Here is a 14536-nt window from a genome sequence, read left to right on the forward strand (position 1 = left end):
CTCTCATCTTTCTTTACTGATCTCTATAGGGAGCTTTAAGGCAGAGACAGCTAAGCTAACATATTAAACTGAGATGATGCAGGGCATGTCTTCTTTACTGCCTTATCACATGTAAAATGTGATAAGGACATTTGAGTATAGGTTTTTTTTAAGTGCTGATGTACCTTTTTGGATAAGGGGGTGGTGTCAGTTGTCCATGACAACTCTATGGGGATGCCTGTCCCATAACGTTGGACTATACAGCACTGGAGATGAAGTGACAAGTGACGTATTCGGTGTTCTTCCACAGGTCTGTTTATATGCAATGAGATGTCTTATTTATTTTATGGATTGGGTTGTGTTTGGTGGAAAAGTTTCAAATCATCAGTTTAAACAGCAAGTGACTTTGAACACAGCCTGCCTCCTTCAAAACCAGACTGTAAGGCATTGAATGCATGTAAGGCATTTCTCAGGGTGGTTGGTTGACCTTTACAACCTTGAGCTGATCTTTTCCACATGGGATACTAATTCATGATCAATAAACAATCAGAAGCCTGTCTCCATGCTTTGGCCATCAAACATGTTTTCATAGAAAGCAATCACTTTGCAAATCATTGTTTTATTTGCCTTCATATAACCTTAACGTCACCCACATCAAGGTTTCAGGTTGCTTGTGTGAAATCCATTTAATTAACCTTTCAGCACTTTATGCATTTTTATTGGGTTGAAGGAGGTCCATTGTATCGATTATTTTGCTTATATACTGGCACCGTGCATAAGCCAGATGATGTGTAAAACTAAACTGTTTTTAAACTATTTTTAATTAGAGTAATTACTTTAAGATCTTCTGATAATTGTCTTTTGATTTTATAAGTTTGTAAAGCATCTTAACAATGCTACAGTTTTTTGTGAACCCATTTCAACTGCAGAATCTCGGAGGACAACAAATAAAAGAGATCAGTCAAGCAATCCCTTAAAGATGAACCCTGTTGTAGATATTTTAATATTTGGCATTCACATAAAAACTGAGAAGCACATGACATTCTGCTCTAATCTTGCTGCTGCAGAGTAGGATTCATGGATTGCTAAATCAAAGAATGTCTGAGCTGAAACCAGGCTCAAAATGTCATGTTCCTGCAATAGAGACATAATAAAAGGATTCAGTGTTCTTCCAGGCCTTTCTCTAGATTGCTTCTCAAGAGCATAAAACTGATCCATGTCAATTACTTTGAGCTTCAAAATGCCAACAGCAAATATAAAAAAAGCCAGAACATCTAGTGGTTTGATTAATTTTTTTGATTGAAACTTCAAAAGTTGAAGATTTATGATTCCTTCCTTAAACTCTGCAAGGAAGAAAATAGGAATCTCTTTTAATAATAGACATCTCCCAAAAGGTATCTTCTTTTGAATTAAATAAAACTATGCTGTACTTGCTATTCTACTCATTTGGTGACAAAATCATGTTCTTTGTAGTTTAGGTCTGACTTTAATCTTCTGAGATTAAAAGTTAGATTTCTGAGAAAAATGTCAGAATTCTTTTATTTTCAATGGCCTTAGTCGTCTTTATAAAGGACAATGACGCATAGCATGCAGTCGATTTAGTCACAAAGAGACTTAAAGATAAAACAAAAATCTATGTTCTGAAGTGGCAATGAAAAAGCCCTTCTTTCCATTCAAAAAAAAAAAAAAAATTGTGGGCAGATCTGAAAAATTTTGTGGCCTTAAAACCTTAGACCGCATTCACATGGAGACAATTTTCAGTGTATCCTTAAAAGCTTTTTGTCATTTAGGCTGTGTATCCACACACATTCGGAGTCTTGGGAGATCAGAAACGATCATTTTTGGTTGTAGGGTGGATACATTTCAGAATCCATTTCCATGTTTCCGTTTGTACGTCATGACGTCAAAGCCCCATCTCTGTCCAGCATGCGCCTCACTCACAAATAACAAATATGGCGTCATTCTGTGTTTCTTGTGTTGTTCTCTGGTAATGTTACAGCGCTGCTGTTTGGCCTGGCGTACCTACTGCATCATTTTCTGTGACCCTGCATCCTGTCATGCCAGAGCACATTTTTCTTAATCATCATGATGCATATTTTGTCAGGTAGGTAACATAATATCATTCCCAGATCAGGCTACTTTATTGTGACATTGTTTAATATAAATTTGTACATCATTCATGGAAATATTATCATGTAACAGAAGTCAGACATAAACACTCAAAATATAAGACACAATAAATCAAAATATAACTTCGTAGACAACTGCTTTATGAAGTTATATTTTTATTTTTATGTAAGTGCATTTTCGACTGTCTGTGTGTTTGATTCAGAGAAAAGATGAGATGATGCCATAGTGACAGGGGCCACCGTCAACACCACGAAATGCAAGTCACCTCTATCAGATCTTAAATTTTGCTTTATTTTTGATCAAAACTATAGAAAGAAGAAAACAAACAAAAACCCACACACACACACACGCCGACATACTTTTAAAACACAAAACAACACAACATTTAGAAAAATCTGATGTTGCGCAAGGCACCCAATACATTGAAAAAGCCTATTTAAATATTAACCTCACAAAGCACAGGCAGCTTCTTACTGACTCTGCCAATTGATTTCTGCTTTATATGTTTAAATTAAAAGCCAAGAGGGATCGTTACTTTTGCTATAAATCGTTTGGAATCAGGATAATTTATAGAGAAGTGTGTCAAGGTTAACAAATCAGTGTGTTGTTCCTATAATTCTCACACACAACATAAAAAAGCATGTGAAAAAAAAAAAGTTTCACTGCTTTTATATTTTGTTTGTATTTTTAAAGAAAAAAACATTAGGATATTGTAATTTCAGTCACACACTGAGGTCAAATTTGGAAGGAAGATATATTATTCTGAATAAAAGGTGACCCAGATTAAAAGACTAAATGAAAATTTAGGTTGGACGTCTTTATGCTAAAAGACTGTTTTTAGTAACACCCTACTTTACAGTTTCATTTGAAGTAAGCCAGTCAGTAGAACAAGATGTTTTGAGTCTGTCTTTTGAGCCTTTTCTCCTTAATGTTTTTCAGGCTAGGTTTTGTACCAAATATATTGACCTAAATATTCACTTTATGAACATAAAGCAACACTCACACAGTCTGTCAGAGGGATAGGGGGAGAGGAACTCATTAATATGTAAATTCAACCACTCCTCCAACATCTGTAGCATGAATGTAGTAAACGGAGGCATTTTATCAAAATTTGATATGCAAATTGTCGTAAAACTGCTGCTTCAAAATTACTTAAAAACTTTAAGAGACAAGTTTGTTGTTCAAAGTTCTCATTTAAAACACAAGCTGAAGAAATGGCACAATATAAAACCCTGTATGCATAAAAACTGAGACTGTATTTCATATTTTTTCCATATATTCCTTTTCAATTGCTATGACCCTCTTCTCATTTTTTGATAGCAGTTCAGTGCGACTTGCTCCATTTATAAGAAACTCTTTACCAAGCTGCCGAAACTCAATAAATTATTCTGTCAGATTGCTGCATTTGAATTTCAGCTCCCTCTTCTCTCACTTTCAGATATCTTCTCCTCAGTGCCAAGCTTTCGCTCTCTCCACCATTGCAGCACTTTCTTAGTCTCACATTCACTCGCTCTCCTGCTTCACACAAATTCCAATTTTTCATGGCAGGCAGCAGGTAATATCCAAAGGTACTTAAACATAGTTTGATAGTTGGTGTGGCCAAAAGTGAAGGCTGGATTGCTCCAGAATAGCATCAAAAAACCTTAGTAATGGTAGGCAGGGGAAAACAGGACGACTGGTTCCATTTCAAATCGAGTCGGTGTGGAAACTTATTGGCAAACACATTACTTTAAGTCTCCTTTTCTCAATCAATTCACTGGAAAGCTAAAAACCAATCTGGAGCATGACAGCTCCCACGAGGCCTGATTGATGAGTCAGAGTGGGAATGTGCATATCCAAGCAAGGTTTGGTTTATATGTCCTCAAATTCCATTGGGTAGAAAATGTGGATTGAGTGAGGCCGTCATGGATTTGGCATCGCTAACTTTGGGGCAGATTGCAGAAAGTGAATTGATGTTCAGTGGAGGGAATGTGACAGTTCATCTGAAGGAAGAATGAAAGTGAGAGGAAAAAAACAAACAGGAAGATCTGTTTAAAGACTGACAGTGCCACGAGCATGAATGACCTACAGGATATAAGGACTGATTAATGTTGCGTCATTGTTTTATTGTCATGAAGTCCTTCCTTTCTCATGCAGACACATTGAATGAGATCATTGATCAGTTCATTTTCTGAAAACATAGGTTGAGAGTGGAGTAGGCACATAAAGGTATTTATAAAAAAGACAAAGATGGTTTTCAAGAAATCAGTGCTATAGGTATTTTAGAGTGTGAAAAAGAAAGTGCTTTTATTTCCTTTTACTTATCTGTATTTCAGATTGGTGTACAACATTCTTTATTTGTTTAAATGAAATATATTGCTTTGCAAACCTATTCATCTTGAACCTTTTCATATTCTGTCACATTACAGCCACAAATTGTATACATATGACACTATTTCCTAACTTGCCTCAGATGCTGGGTTTAAACATAAATTTTGTTCAAGTCCTGTAATCTCTTTAAAGTATATCTAATGCTTTTTATGTGCCCAGTTGTGAAAGCTCCATGCATACTGAGATCAATGCGACGAGATTCAAAGTGTTAGTGACTGTTAGTTGTGCAATTAACAGTCAGATTATTCATTTGTGGTGTCCCTGTTTCATTTCATTAATGTTTTAATAGTAAAGAATCAGCTGACCAAATGGGAATTACATTTCGGTGCTCCATGAGCGCTCCCAAGCTTTCAAATAATAAACTAAATAAATCAGTTGTAAGTTTCACTTTCAATTTCAACCATTGAAATCTTAAGGCAAGTAGTTATATACATATTGCGGTGTAATCCGAACTGTTTGTATTCTGTAATTTCTGCGACATTCCAATCACATTTCGATTGATTATGTTAATTTTAAGATGATGTAGCTGTGATGTATTCTGTATTCCAGTTTTACATGACATGTGAGGACTGCAGCATTCATGTGGTGGAATATTTCTACATGTTCAAAGAATCTGCTGTAGGCTGATTATATCTTCTAATCAAATTGTACATGCTGCTCTGCAAAATGTGTAGGAACGCTACGTAAAAGCACAATTTGCTTCAGGACACACTACCAAAATTGCCAAAGAAGGCATTCTTGTTGTATTTCCATTGGTTAACGTTAGCTTCTCGTTGGGCTGTACATTATCCAAAGATTTGAAACATTAAGAGAGCATAAAAGGTAATCCACCCAAAAATACAGAGTAAGTTCATTAATCAGAGAAGCAGTAAATAGAAACTTGGCAATTCTGGGAGAGCTGCTGAGATCCAACACTCGGGTGAGAGAATTTGTTTTTACTGGACCTTTATGAAAAAGTAGCAAGAAGAATGTGAAACATGTTGGTTCCCGCATTACTCTGTGGGCATACTTTTTTTCCCCACAGGGATAAGGAAAATGGTGAGAGTTGATGGGAAGATGGATGAGGCTTAATACAGGGAACAGCTGGAAGAAAATCTTTAAGGATGAAAAAGAATTGAGAGTGGGGTTGATGTTCACCGTCTTGCACGCCAGCAACTCTAAAAGGAGCTGCAGTGAAATGGCTTTGATCAAAGCATAATAATGTTTTAGAATGGCCTTGTAAAAACTCAGACCTAAAAAGAAAAATCTAAATCTATGGTGAGGCTTAAAAAAATGCAGTTTACAATCCATTTTCATGCTCAATAGTGGCTAATTGGCAAAGACGAATAGACAAAATTTTCAATCTCTGGACTTGCAAAGGCAGATAGAGATGTAACATCAAAAAGTTTTGCAGCGGAAGTAATTATTCAGGGAAGTTAATATAGGATGAGATTTTTTTTCTTTGCTTGAAGGGGCAGTTTATTTAAACAAAGAGGAAAATGTAAGATGAGATTAGTTTTGTGAGAATATCAAATATTGGGGAGTATTTCATTTACATAATTGTTAACTTATGTAGGAACAATCTTTTCTCTTTCTGTCATATACATCAGGCATAGCAGTACGGCAAGGAAAGGGGTTGTGTGGTTAATTCAGTTGTGTACGTATGGAGCGATGGAGAGAAAAGAAGAGAAATAAGAAGTGCTAAATTGTGTGAGCAGAAAAGATGCTTTGCTGCCAATATTTTTAATCAATATTTCATTATTTTTATTTTATATTCTATAAATATCCCCAATATTTGACAAGCAGTGGCCTCTTTAATTGTGTCTGTATCTCCAGCTTGCTACAGTGACCTCAGATATTTTTGTTTGACAGTTTTCACCTACTTTTCAAACATGCTAAATATAGATGCAAAAACAGCACCTGCAATCTTCAGGTTTAATAAATCACATTGTGGGTGGTAAGTCACCTACCTAGTCATTAATTATGTATATCCTCCTCTCAGTATTTAGCCCTGTCTGATTGTCAACATATGTTTTGCATATTCCTGCAGGCAGAAATGTTAAATGTTTTCTGCCTACTATTCTCCTCATTTTTCTATACGCAATCTGTTTGAATGTTGTTTTTAGTTTAGGTTACATATCCAGCACCTGTTTGCAAGTGTTACACTAAATACAAATGCAGGCCACACTTTTCAGATTTGCTGTTAAAAGGAAAAACAATACACTTGTGGAAATATTTTTTTTTGGTTCGTCACATAAAATCTATCTGTTATCATTTATGGTTGTAACTAGGAAAAAAAAACAGACTTTGAATTCTTTTACAAAAAATTTAATTTGACGATTGAACAGAATATTTTACAAACTCCTATTCATGCATTAGTACCTGAGCTTAAAGACAGGTCATATCTCACTTGTGTGCCAACAGTGCCACTGGCATTGCTACAACTCTTACTGTAAGCAAATGAAGTCCTGCCAAGTATCAAGGACAGCGGGTGGATTGGCAGATGTGGGCACAGCCAAAAAAAAGAACATGTCTGCTTTTGCTAACTGTTGTATCTATTCAAGCAGTGTAGGTGTAATGGAGAAGCAGAGTACGGCTTGTTGAGCCCCTTATGGGAGACAAATGGAGCTGGACGGGAACATGATTTTATGTATTAACAATTTAGAACCTGACAAAAAGGCTTTCAGCCTTACTGGAAATTCCTCAGGTTCTCTAATTAAGACACTAAATACTGAATGTTTTTCAAAACCCGTTTTTGGTTTCAGCTCAACAAAGACTTGAAGGGTTTGACAAAACATACCAACTTTAAAAAAAAAAAAATCTAGTTAAACACCAAGGAAGGTTATATTTACAGTTAGTTTTTTGACTCATAATAGATTGCACTATAAAACACAGATCCACTTACGGGCCTGAATTTATTAATCATTGTTTAGCAGACCTGCTGTAAGTTCTGTATCTTTTACAGAAGTATGGCAATAATCTGGGTGTAATGAATAATTGAAAAAAGTACATTTGTGTGCAGGTAAGCCTGCTGTAGAAAGTGGAGGAGTGACTGCACTAATCAGTGGGAGGTCCTCAGGGATTGTGCTGCTGGGGCAAGGACTTCTGAATGAGAGAGAGCCAAAAACAAAGGGCAGACTGACAGGAAGGGGAAAGGAAGAAAAACCTAAAACAATGTATTTAAAAAAAACACTGGCATGAAAGTCTAAATAATGAAATGATAGTGCAAGCAAGGGAGAAAGTCAGAGGCAGAGGGAGATAACAAAATTGAAAGACAAAGAAGCAGCATGGAGGCACATTTCATGGATGGCATCTTAAGTGAGAGGTGTGAGCATAAGGACTGAATAATGAAACAAAGATTCAGTATTAGGTATGCCAGGTAGGTCTTTGTTGGAGGGCTCTTAGAAATATTTAAAAAGGTTAGTGTATGAATAAACATAGCTCATCAAGGTCCTTTAACACCGAGAGAAGAAAGAGGTCCTAATGAATAATAAAGAGTCAGTGTGACAGCAGAGCTAGCCTTGCGCTCTGAAGCCATCCCCCCACATCCACCCCCACACCCATAACACAGTAATGGAACACTTCCTACAGGACTTTCTAGCACAAAGGACAAAGGCATAATCATTAAAATGGGGAGCGGGGAGGAGTCAATATCGCAAAGAGCAGTTGTTTTTCATTGTGCAGGCTACAGATGGACTGCATATTAGGATCTTGGTGTTCCCATTAGAGATTCCACTGACACATGTTCGCACAGCCCTATTCAACTGCTCCCAAGGTCTCTGTTACATTTCTGTCACACTCATGTAGGACACTGAAACAGTGAGAAGAACAGAGACGGAGATATGAAGGAGCCTCTGTTGACTCTGAGGAGGTGGTTCTTGCATACTTTTATGAGCCATTATTCACATAATGAAATGGATTGTGACATGCATCTTAATTGTTCACTGTTGCACAGAAGTAACAGAAGTGAATTTGTCAGTGGCAATCAGTGTAGTTACTGCATCATGGTTTGGTATACTAAAGGGAGCCAATTTATCGCAACGTTTCAGAGGGTTATTTTCCCAGTTGTTAGCTGACGCAACATGTTTTCAGTCTGGCCTTCTACAGGTTAAATTCAACCTTCTAAAACTTAGAAATACCTGCTGGCTTACATTACTGAAGCCAGGAAAACTGACTATTTGTTCAAATATAATAAATGTAGCACACACAAACAAACAAAAACAGAGGTAAAAACAAATGTTATAAAAATGGTGTCTGGTCAGGATTTTAGTGAAAAATCCTTAGCTTTTAGATGCAGGATTAACCTTTACATACGTTTTCACTTAATGATCAAACATATTCATATTGACAGTGCTTCTACTCAAAAATACTGTCTATTGAGTTCAGTAATTTCAAAAACTATAGCGTCTGATGTGAGCATCCTCTGAAAGGTGACTATGGCGATGGGATAGCTCAGTCATTAATGAGGAAGTTACAGACGCATATTTGGATGTCTTCAGCATTTCTTGATGATCTCCCCATCAGGGCGTTTGCAGAAATGAAACCAAAATGTGAGCTAGGGTTTTGAATACCCATATTATCCCGTGTGTCATATTTTCAAGTGCCTCAGTCTGTGACTGGGTCTTCCAAGGCAAATCTTTAGTAGAATAGTGTTCACACTGATAGCATAATAGTGATTTTAGGATTCTAAGGTGGTGAAGCCGTCCCTTATTAGATAGACTGGTTCATCGTAAGAAAAACCACAGCTGAGAGAAAGTTCACAGACGAGTGTCTGGTGTTTGAGTCTTAGGTATGAGGACTCACCCAGGCCAAACCTGAAAGACTAACGGGACCCCCTCCATGTGGGCTGAAAGGATTTACTGAAGGATTGACTCTCAGGTGTGTCAGATGGTATCGGAGGGCAAGAGCCTGAAAATGCTAATTGGGACCTGCCATAGCAGTGAATGGAGCCAGTCAAACTAACATATATAAGTTCACTCCAGTTCAGGTTTATTACTTGGGAGTCAGGATCAAAGCTTATGCCCATCATTAAACATAGCACAATATATTTGAATAACAGCAATCAGTCACCCAATGTTCCTTTGGTTCTGGTGCTACACTCATAGTTCCCCACTGTGTGGCAGGAAAGACCCCTGAGAATGATCATTAAGTGTATGAGCAACATAAGCACACAGAGAAAAGGAAGCTGTTATAGAGAGGAGCTGCTATAAATCAGACAGTACTTGTTGTAGCTGCTAAAGATAACCAAAACGGAAAAACAACACAATGGGTGTAATGGGCTTTAAGGGTGAAAGGATTGTGGTTAAAACAGGCCATTTACTATCTCATCTGACCAAAGCACATAGTTCCTGTTTCTGTCCCAGTAGAGTTTAGCAAACATAACATATTTACATTACTAATAGTGGGACAGAAAATAAAAAAATTTGGCCTCAGTCCCAAACAGATGAATGTTTCATGGTGCTAATGGTAGTTATGGACTTAGTTAAGCCAAGATGTTTGTTTCTGGTCTACATTAGGAGCAATTGTTTGTGACTGAAAGAAATATGACCATGTATCAGATCATATGAACACTGAAGTGAAACACAAAGTCATGGATTACTAATTGAAAGTTCCTAGAAAGTTTGATCAACTTAAAAAAGTATAGTATAAGTAAATGAAGGTCTAATTTACTGGACTGTTTGTGATACCAATAATTATGCCATCAATATCCATTATTCAACACAGTCATCCTGGTGGAGTCACAAGGGGTGCTGGTGCCTACATCCAGCAGTCAAATCCTGAAAGGCGGGGTTCATTCTGGACAGGTCGCAATTCCATTGCAGTATGCCATCAATAAATTTGTTGAAAACAATTATTTACAATTATTTTTTTCCTAAGGCTTCTACACATCTTTACCAGGGTTGCCAAAAGTGTCAACTTCTGTGACCATGCCTGCAAAATCTCATTTGCTGCTACGTAGATGATAATGCAATTTATTCACAAGATGTAAAAAGAAAGTTGTTTGTATGAACTTGTTCTTACACCAGTTCTTGTTACTTGAAAAGTATTAATATAATATGTTGTGCTTTTCAATCCAGTCAGACATCAATGCATGTAAAAGCCTTCAGACTTTGGTTCATGCATTTATTTTCAGTGTATAAATATATTTACAAAATTTACTTGATTTTAAACTCTGTTGTCTGCCTGTACTTTACAGCAACATTCACTTGTTATAATCTAACTTAACCACCTGAAGGGTGGAAAATATGCTGAATGTTTTACTACTATTGGATGGACCAGACATGAAAATGACAACTGCACTATGTCTATAGGCAAAGGTGTTCAAAAAAAGTCTAGAGATATAGTTGTGGCATATGTTTGGAAAAATGTGTCTGGAAACACAAATTAATTTAGGATTAGAAGGTTTCAGCCTCTTGGAAAGCAGCAAGGTGCCACAGCTGAAGCTATTTGAACGAATAGAGGAAATTCAGTTTTAGTTGACCTGCATGTTCTGTGGAGTCTATGAATCACTTCCAGCCTGAGGGGTGATCTTCCTGAATATGTGGTTGTTTATCCATTGCCAAAGGTGCCCTTGACAGTCTTCAGTGCTCATACAGTATTTCTTTCTCCTCTCACCTGACAGGAGTGTTAACCTTGCAACAGAGAAAAAACCTAGGAAGGGTACAATGGGTGAAACAAGGAAGTTCAAAAAATGAAAGCAAATCAACGACGCACTATATTTGTTTTTCTTTCTACCTCCTGACATATTGGCGGATAGGTTTCATGAGGTAGCGACAGTGAAAACAGTGCGTCTTCATCAGACACTAATGTACAATTCCAATGAATGGGAATACATCGTGGATGACAGCCAGAATTTATATTTAATGACTTGCTGAGGTGCAGCGAGAGATTGGTTTAGTGAGCCTTCTCTCCCAGTTTCTCACTGCAGTTCTGCGACTCTATCACTCTCTGTCACAAATCTCATTCTCTCCTGCACCCACTTGGATTTCATGCAAATTTTTGTCATTGTGCTTCAAGAAAGGTGCGTTCTCCAAGTGACGAGGTCGGGGAAGTGGAATCACTTTAACCGAGTCAGGTCTTCCTCGGTTGGGGATGCATTTCTCACTGCCATTGTTTATCGGTTTGCTACTCTCCAGAATTTGAAGCCAAAATTATGTTTTATTTCTGAATGTGCAACTGCTTGTTTTTACTTTACGTAAAACAAATGTGCTGAATGAAAATAAATCTAACTTCTAATTACTACTTTATTGAAACTCTGTTACATGTTTGGATAGCCGTAAACCAAGTGTTTCATCACTGTTCGTACAAGCCAACATCAGTCTTATTATCTTGCTAATATAAATTAGAGCATTCTTTAAAAGCATGGCAGATGGTGCTGTGTCTAATAAGAAATGGCTTCCTGAACTATTTATTTAACAGTATCTTTACCTTGTTAACACAGTGTTAGGCAGGATTTTTCTGTTTCTAATAATAACTGGCAGAAATGTAGTCATAACCATCCTCATACACCACAGAGTCAGCCCCCCTCAAATAATATTATCAAATGTTTGTTTCTTCCTAAAAGTCTTTTTGCTACCCATTCTCATATGATTTGCCTTCACCACAGTTATTCTGGATTGGATAGCCTGCAATTTTAGACATGATCAACTCACCACTGGATAGAGACACAGTATAAACTCTCTGGACATCTTGCATCAATCTGATGCCAAAAGATGAACTGAGCTGGACTAGAACATCAGTACTAGTACAACATTTACCATCAACTCTAGCAGGTAGAGTTATAGACAATTGTACATAAAGAAGCTGTTGAAAGAGAGAACAAATTTTATTTAATTTACATAAAAAGACACGATGCAAAACAATTTTAGTGTCAAATTGTGTATAGTTTAAAACAGTTCACTCTTGAAAATGAGACCCCATGTCTGAATTAGATTAATCTCTTTAAATAAAGATAAAGTAAAGAAAGTTAAATGAAAACAAAATTTGAGACAAAGAATCTCATACCATACAAGGGCGACTGTGGCTCTTTGGTAGAGTTGTCGTCTTGCGATCGGAAGGTTGTAGGTCTGATTCCAGCTTCCTCCTGCCACATGTCGATGTTCCTCTGGGCAAGGCACTTAACCCAAAATTGCCTACCAATCTGCGTATCAGTGTATAAATGTGTGTGTGTGTTTGTGAGTGCGACGGGGTGAATGTGACTCTAGTGTGAAGCGCTTTGAGTGGTCAAAATGACTGGGAAAGCGCTATATAAGTTCAGTCCATTTACCATTTACTATCACAGAATAGTGACTCAAACATCCACAATGTGACATTAATAACATTGCCTGATTTCACACTATGCTTTGCTGTAAAACTGAGGTTTGACAATTAATTGGCCGCTGGAGGGCACAATAATAGCTTTGAAACGCAATTGATTCACTTAAAAAAATGCCATTAAAACAGTGACATCACAGCAAAACAAGGCGCCTATCCAAATGCAGCAAAACATTGAATTCTACACTATTCATCTTAATATGCATGCATTAATTAGAACGAGAGTGAGTCAAAAACAGAAGACATGCTTCTATGTCATGATACCACTTGCCAGCAGTTATAGATAGAAAACAGTGTGACAGAAGCTTTTGGGTGTTTACAAGGTGGGGCCTTTAGGTTGGGTTCAGTATTAGATGCCAACCATTAGATTAGATCTTGTCAGTCTCACAAATTTGTGGGAATGTAAAATGGAAATATGTGTATGCGTGTCTTTTTTTCTGTCTAAATGAGCACAGTGTTTGATTTAATATATACCTGCCAACACATTCACAGCTCTGTTACCTCAGAGGTGAATTCTGATGGTTATTTGTACAGAAATTTAAAGTCCTGTCCCTTAGTACTCAAGTGTCGCTCTATGAATACTGTAAGAAAGTCATTGATAGCATATCAAATTATAGTTATCTTGGCAAAGTGTTATATAATCTCGTAACAAGAATTTTGATTCTGTCATATGTCCTGTTAGTAAGAATTAATAGTTGGACATGTGACTCATTATCACACATTCTCACACAACTCTGCATGTTGTTTGCAAATATGGATACTGCATACCTGCTCATTGCAAAAATTAACTGTCTACAATCCACAGTAGCTAATCTCTTCAGTCTTTTGCTAATATATCCATTACATGAGTGATGCTTCCATAAGCCAGCCCGAGTCGGTAAATAATTCTGGTTAATTAAAGCCAAGACATCCGTCTTTGCCACAGCTTTGTGTGCAGGCTCTGCGAAAAGCGTGTTCTATTAATAAAACAGTGGTTATCACTGCTTTTGATGTAGTTTCAAACATGTTAATTAGACTGCAGATTTCAAATGGAAATTAATAGCCAATAATTCATCAAAAGGTGGGAAATGACTTTTTTTTTCTTGAATGGATTGATGGAGAAGCCATCACCCAGAGTCTGAATTAAACAGACACTGTATTTGCAAGATGTTTGAGCTCTAATTTTCACCAAAGGAAATTGCTTGTTAATGACATGTGGATGCAAAACAAAAAGCTGAATCTGAGCAAACTTAAAAAAAAAATCATTTTGGAAAAAAAAAAAATAAAGGCATGAAGTGTCTGTGATAGACTGAAGACTTTTCCAGGGTGTACCCTGCCTCTCGCAAGGTGACTGCTGGAAGTTAGCACCAGCACCGCTTGAGACTCCACCAAGGATAAGCATGTTGGATAATGGATGGATGGATGCATTAAAAGTGCCAAATATTTTGTATGATTTGTATCCCTGCAGTGTACTGTTTAAAAACAGATGGTAAAAAAATGTGTTTATACTTGATCATGACTAATCTGTCAAGACTTTTACAAGAAAACATTAACATAAGAAGAATGACAAAAACCTCTGTTTTGAGAACATAAAATTGTCTATCTCTTTTAAATGTTTCTAATATAGTTCCTATTCAACATACCAGTACCAACAATATTTTTTCCCACTAAAAAGGTTTATTAATTAGCACTGTCTGGATATTTTTGTATTAATACAAAATAAAGTAATATTATGACTCAAATTTTTTTTGCATCATTTTAACTTGTTTACAAGTTTACTAAAATG

This window comes from Xiphophorus maculatus, chromosome 4, assembly GCF_002775205.1.
Source record: "Xiphophorus maculatus strain JP 163 A chromosome 4, X_maculatus-5.0-male, whole genome shotgun sequence".
Classification (NCBI taxonomy): Eukaryota; Metazoa; Chordata; class Actinopteri; order Cyprinodontiformes; family Poeciliidae; genus Xiphophorus; species Xiphophorus maculatus.